We start from the raw sequence: 7,512 nt of genomic DNA on the forward strand, positions 1-7,512 counted from the left end.
CCACAACAGTGAGAGGCCCGCATACCGCAAAACAAAAACAAAAACAAAAACAAAACAAAAAAATAAATAAAAATAAGGATGGACAGAAGGTTAGGTATATGTATGATATGTGACAAGTAAAGTAAAATGTGAATGGTAGAATCTCTGTGGGAGTATACAGTGATGTACTGTAAAAGTCTTTCAGCTTTCCTGGATGCTTGAAAGTGGGGTTTTTTTGCCTTTTAAAAATTCCAAAAGAAATCAGAAACCTTAACCAAGGCTCTTGCCCAAAGTTATGACCACTCTATTTCTGCTTAGAAATGGGCCTAAGTAAAAAATAATCTAATAATAAAAATTCTGTAAAAAGAGTCTTAAAAGGGACCTATGTATCCCTGGGATTTTTTATTACTAACCTATGATGGGCTTTAAAAGTGCTTATTAACAGTGTCAATCGTTTGGAAAAATTCAAATGAGATAAATCAAAAAACATAAACATCAGCTGACATGCTCATACCCAGGACAATACTACCGCAGTTTTAAGTATAATCCACCAGGGGGCAGAGAAATGGAATCACAGAAAACTTGCACATTTCTATTTAAGTAAGTAATGGAAAATATCTTATTACTTCTGTTAATAGAAAAAATTTGCAGGCTTTTAACATGAAATTCACTGTACAGGACACAGAACTAAAGTTATAATTTAAATCTGAAGCAGATATGCCTGAGGATATTTGCTTTTTTAAAAAATGGTGATTATTCTAATTTGCCATATGCTCATTTGCACAATTTCTCTCTCTCTCAGAGGTTATCTTTTATTTATGTGTGAGAGAATGACTATGCAGTTATCCTTTCTCACTGCTCACATGATGAACCAAGCGCATCCATCACTCTCATTCATCTCACAGTGCTTTCAGCCTCCTCTCTTATGCCAGAACTCAGAAGCCACGGAGCTTCTAAATTCTCTACCACTGTTAACAGATCTTTAAGTACTCCTCTCAAATGCTTAACCTGCTGTGCTGAAGATTTCAAAGTAGCTATGTAAAGAGAAAAAGAAAAAATATTCCCTACATATAATTGCAAAGAGGCTAATACGTAGACTAGACAATTTGATTTATTCATAGAAATCAACATCCATTTTATACATAAGATGGAGCTCATTATTATTGCATTTGAGCAGGCCCTGATTTGTCTCCAGTAATTTTCCAGAGGGATTCCTAATTGGTCTGCACCCTGATTTAAGACAATCCCTCTACATTTCCCTCCTCTGACACATGCTTTAAGATGGCAATGAGGACATCCCTGGTGGCGCAGTGGTTAAGAATCCGCCTGCCAATGCAGGGGACACGGGTTCGAGCCCTGGTCCACATGCCGTGGAGCAACTAAACCTGCGAGCCACAACTACTGAGCCCACATGCCATAGCTGCTGGAGCCCACGCGCCTAAAGCCCTTGCTCTGCAACAAAGAGAAGCCACCTGCAATGAGAAACCGGTGCACCACAGCGAAGAGTAACCCCCGCTAGCCGCAACTGGAGAAAAGCCCGCGCACAGCAGCGAAGACCCAGTGCAGCCAATAAATAAATAAATAAATAAATAAATTCATTAAAAAGCAAAAAAGATGGCGGTGAAGCAATGATGCATTAAGAAAATGTCAACAGTTGCCTAAAGTATTTTTTTTTTGGAAGGAAGAAGAGGATGAATAAGAAAGTAAAAATCAAATTTATGGAGCCAGAATTCTGTTTAGCAAATAGACCGATCATCTTTTTGGATGATGGAAAATGACTCTCTGTTAGTAATTCTGCAGATGAATCGTGATACTGGGATGCTCAAGAGATTTTTGGCATAAAGAAGTCAGTGACATGGCCTGTGGAGTATTGAGCTATAAGATGAAAAACATCAACCAACTGCTCTCAAAAACTAACTGCACTGATAATACCAAAACTGCACTTTAACATTAAAATCCTAAAGTCTGTTTTATGTTTTGTTGAAAGTACATTGCATGGCAATTTTTTCTTTTTTTTTAACCTGACAAATGCTATCTTATGGGGACAGAACGTGAGAACATTCTCACAATTTCAGGGCTTCGAGTTAGTCTCCGCTCAACTCGTCTAGCAAGTCTACTCATCCCTTTCCTAACTAGGCAGGAACCAGATATATTGGTGTTATTTACAATCACACCATGCTTCAAATGCTTATTCAGCTGCATTTCCAATATTTTGGACCTGCTACCGTCAGTCACATTTCAATACGTGTTTATGATATGTAGTTTTAACTCTGCCACTTCTTGGTCACAATTCAGGCTCAGCCTTTATGTTATGAAAAATGAAATGCTGTGTCAGCTGAAAAATACACTCTAATTACAATAATAATATAACAGCAAAAGACAGTTTGTCTCACAATTAAAGAACTCAGAATCATCATGTTATAGCAAATTTTATTGAACAGCAAGAAAAGTCAGGGATTAGAATATGCAGATTTCCTCAAAAACTTTTGATCCCCCCAAATAAAAAATTATCTTCCTATTTCTCTCAATTTCTTTCTCTTTCTTTTCCCTGTATCTTTTTTCCCCAAATTTAAAACATTCCTTTTTTTTTTAAAAAAAAAGCCAATTTTCAACTTAGTTTTAATTAGGTTTTAGCCCATAAAACTGCTTTTAACATTGTACACTGTCTTTCCCTCCAGTTAATTGGATGATTTTATAAGCCAGTCAACTACTTGCAGTGAACATATACCATCAGGCAAAATATTTGCTTCCATTAAGTATCACAGAATATGATTCCTGTGAAAAAATGTAGTAACTAAGGCATAATGAGGTAGCATAACTTGCCCAGCTGATACATAAAATTCACATCTCCTGAACGGAGTGATAGGTAAAGATAGTTGACTGGATTCTAAGGCTAATGGGACTAGGCCCCTGGAGGGTCAGATAATCATGCACTATTATGATCACAGTTTCTAGTGAGCCAAACATCTGACACAAGTAAGCCATAAATCAAAAGATGGATCAGGGAAGAGAAGGTTCTGTGTATATCCATCCAACCCCACTGACAGAAAGACAGCTGAAAGCACAAGCCCTACTGAGGCCAATCAGTGGTGAAATTACACACTAAGTAAGGTTGACACGAACACACATGTACCTTGGAAATTTTAACTATGCCAAGTATGATGTAGTATCCTGATGACTGTGTTGGACGAATCCACACATCATATTACATTTGTCCCAAATGACACATCATTTGTTTATTAAAGACATCCTTCTCTTATTTGTACTTTAAATTCTGAGGCACTAAAGATAGTTCTCTTTAATGTTAACCAATTCATGTTCCCTGTTGACTTTCTGAAACTATAAGAAAGAAAAAAAGTTAAAATGTCAGCTAAATAAAACTAACACTCGGGTATTTAGGTACTCCAAATCTACTTTGGGAATAAGAAGTGTATAAAATATAAATTTTCTCATACATCATACTTAAAGTTACAATCATATTTTAAAAATCCAAATTGTTATCATAAAAGACACCTGCTCCAAGTCCCTCACTCTTTTTCAGATTAAGAAACAAGAGCCAGAAATGATAAGCAATTTCTCTGTGCAAACCAGCTGAGTAGCAGAGCATGGTCGTGACAATAGAAAGAACAATGGTGCCCACGTTAGCCATTGTAAGTCTGGCATCAGCGGTTCTCAGCCAAATGGAGGAGGAACTCTCCACACTGGAATTCATTCCTGAGGCTGTGTGGTGTGGGGGAAGGAAGGTCAGGTTTGGAATCAGATAGATTTGGATTCTCAATCCTAGTTCTTTTACTTACTAGTTCTCCTTCTGTGTGATGATAAGAAGATTAATATCTTGGAGCCTTAGTTTCTTCATCAGTAAATTGGGACAATGAGATGTATTGTGAAGGTCCGACGTGAGGATTAGAGTAACACAGCATGGGCCCAAATTATAGCTGTTATTATTATCATTAGGAGGCTTTGAGCAATAATGAATTCAATTTTATATGGGAAGATTATACTGGGGACCCAGATTCAGTAGGGTATGTTCTATGGCTAACTGTTCCAGAAAAAACAAGTCATAGCTGCAGTGATGATCTGTCATTCTCTTCCCTATCTCCAAATGCCTTTGTCACCCTGTACTTTGAAATAAGTCATTTACTTTGAGAATTTGGCCTAGTCTAGGGGTTTGATGTGTGAACATGAAACAAAGCTACATGGCACACATGGGGACTGAATTAGAAGTCTGGGTGAACCTTTGTAAGTTGTCCTAAGCAAGTGAACCAACCTCTCAGCTCCATAAGGAACATGTGCTAATAGGGAAGAACCTATGTATTCTATTACAAGTTAATCACTAAAGGGATATTGCCTATAACCTTAAATTATATGTAATGGCCCATCTCTGGGAACCCTGCTTCCCAGGTAGTGAGCATTAAGCTAAAATACCTTTGTTTAGGTCACAGGAAACATCCTGACCAGGCCCACCTGTGAATGACTGCAGGCAGGAAGAAATTAACACACCCCTCGGAGGCCGATGGGAACCAGGAAGTGTTTGACTTTACTCCCTCCCTGTTTAGTATAAAAGAAGCCTGAATTCTAACTCAGGCAAGATGGTTCTTTGGGGCATGAGTCCACCATCTTCCCAGTTTGCTGGCTTTCCGAATAAAGTCGTTATTCCTTGCCCCAACAGCTTGTCTCTTGATTATTGGCCTGTCGTATGGCGAGCAGTACAAGCTTAGACTCTGTAACACATGGAGGACAGGGAATCCCCCCGTCCCAGTTCACACAGACAACATAATTGACCGTAGGTCACTGTCTCATTTGTACCCATGGGATTTTTTCCTTTTTAGAATTTGTATGTGAGGTTTATTTGACTCACACAACATTAAGTTCCTTTGGATTTGTTGTGTTTTTTGATGTATTCACTTCAGCCTCTGACCTAAGTGAATTCTGTATTTATAAACAATTTGACCAACTTAGAACAATTAGAGTTTAATTTTTTGAACAAAAATACAAGAAAATCTCAGCCATTATGAACCTACAGGGAATGGCACACTGGATATATACTTTTATTAGTAATCAAGAGTTAGTACTTTAAACACTAGAGTTTTTTCATTGTAATGTACCCATGGGATTTTAATTTATAGAGGTGACTGAATGAGGATGCAGAGAGATCAATGCCATTGAAAGAAGAATTGACTACTTACGTCTCCAGAGAGGAGAGGGCATGCCACACCACACAGGGACACTTGGGGGCCACTTGATTGCGGTCAGGAGCAAGGGGGGTGGGGAGTCTAGGCCAGAGCCTTTATTGGGATTTGCGTGGGAAAGGCAAGGCAGGGTACAGTGAGCATTTTAGGATCAGCCAGTGTGAATGATTCTGGCAGACTTTGGGTGATAGGAGTGGTCTCTTGTTGCCTGGTACCTGGCTCTGGGATGACTTAGGTCCTGGGAAATACTGGCTTGGTGTGTGATTTAGATAAGAGAGTGGCTGGGGATACAGACGCGAGATTGGTTGGTTTGCATACAAAAGGCATGTTCCTAGGTAAGTTGTTATTATCTTTAGGAATTAGCTAGCGCTGGGATGTGCAGTCTCTCCCTGGGGCTAGAAGGCCCCCCAAATATTAAAGCTTCATAATATACAGAAAATAAAGCATGATTAATACAGTCACGGAAGTTTCAAACAAGTATTTTCCCTTTCATGCCTTTTTTTTTTTGTACGCAGGCCTCTCACTGTTGTGGCCTCTCCCGTTGCGGAGCACAGGCTCTGGACGCGCAGGCTCAGCGGCCATGGCTCACGGGCCCAGCCGCTCCGCGGCATGTGGGATCTTCCCGGACCAGGGCACGAACCCGCGTCCCCTGCATCGGCAGGCAGACTCTCAACCACTGCGTCACCAGGGAAGCCTCATGCCATTTTTTACTCATCCCTCCATCACTTAGTTCTCTCCTATGGTATATAGAAATTACCTTTGCATTTTATATGTAAATAGCAAGCAGCCTTGCTTTCAAATTTTCATCTAGAGGGAGTCTGCGGTGATTGTTACGCTGCCTTTCATAAATAGAGTTCTTTTAAAAGACCCTGAAGTTCATGTTGAGTCATTAAGTCATAGAAGTTCAAAAGCTAGAAGGGGCCTTGGAAGTTACTCAGACCAGCCCTTTCATTTTATATCTGGGGAATCAGTCATTAAACATTCTGGGGCTTCCCTGGTGGCGCAGTGGTTGGGAGTCCGCCGCCGATGCAGGGGACACGGGTTCGTACCCCGGTCCAGGAAGATCCCACATGCCGCGGAGCGGCTGGGCCTGTGAGCCATGGCCGCTGAGCCTGCGCGTCCAGAGCCTGTGCTCCGCAACGGGAGAGGCCACAGCAGTGAGAGGCCCGCGTACCGAAAAAAAAAAAAAAAAATTCTTCTGAACTTAGAGGGGTGGGATAAGGAGGGTGGGAGGGAGATGCAAGAGGGAGGATACATGGGGATATATGTATATGTATAGCTGATTCACTTTGTTATACAGCAGAAACTAACGCATCATTGTAAAGCAATTATCCTCCAATAAAGATGTTAAAAAAAAAAGAATAAAAATTTCTGGTTAAAAAAAATAATAATAAAATAAAAATTCTTCTGAGTCTTAATGCCTTTACTATTATTAAAATCAAACAGAATATAATTAAGCACTTAATTAAAAGCATTAATAACCATTCTCAGCCAAAAAGAGGTTAAATTTCAGAGAGTAAGGAAACTTTTTTCTTTTCTTGTCTTCTCCCCTCCAAAGTAATAGTTCAAAGTGGAGACATAAGAAAAAAGTCTCTGCAGGTCATCAGAAGTCAGGAAAAACTACAAGAGTCATTCTCAAGACAGATTTCTCTCTATGGAGTCATCCCGCCATCACCAGTGCTCTCAGCAGACTTCAGACAACATCAACACCATTGACCAGCCCGAGACAGCTTTACATTTAAGAACAAGGCAAAGGTCCTCACTCAATAGACAATGAATTCGTGTCTGGAGAAGAATGAATCACTCCACCCTTGATCTCCTTGTTTTGTTTTGGTTTCCCCCCCTGCTTAAGAGTAATAATGGAAAGACAGCAGGACAAGCACATTAAATTTGGATACTCTCTTCTCCTTTGCTCATTCAGCTGCCTGAGAGTCTAACGATAAAGATGGTACGCAGAGAACCAGAAAAATGGCATGGTGCAACCTGAGGCATATCCTCATGGGGAGAGAAAGGTAGAGGCTCTAACCGTGAGAGATGCCAAGGGTGCTTGAGATGGCTGGCCTCATTCACGTATCTTTCTGAAGCACTGTGCTGACAGGCATACTGCCTGAAAACAAACATGGATAGAAAATTACTTGAAATAAAAATCATTTCATTGATTGAGTTTTGGTTTTATCACAGTAACATATGCACACAGTTTAAAAATTTAGCTAGTCCTACAAGACTAGTTATGAAAAACAGTGCTTTCCCACCTGCCAGATTCTCTTTTCAACCATAGCTACTTATAATTCTTTTTTTTTTTTTTTTTTTTTTTTTTTATTTGGGGGGCCTCCTCCGTTTTGGG

This window comes from Lipotes vexillifer, unplaced genomic scaffold (genome assembly GCF_000442215.2).
Source record: "Lipotes vexillifer unplaced genomic scaffold, Lipotes_vexillifer_v1.1 scaffold10, whole genome shotgun sequence".
In the NCBI taxonomy this organism is placed as follows: Eukaryota; Metazoa; Chordata; class Mammalia; order Artiodactyla; family Lipotidae; genus Lipotes; species Lipotes vexillifer.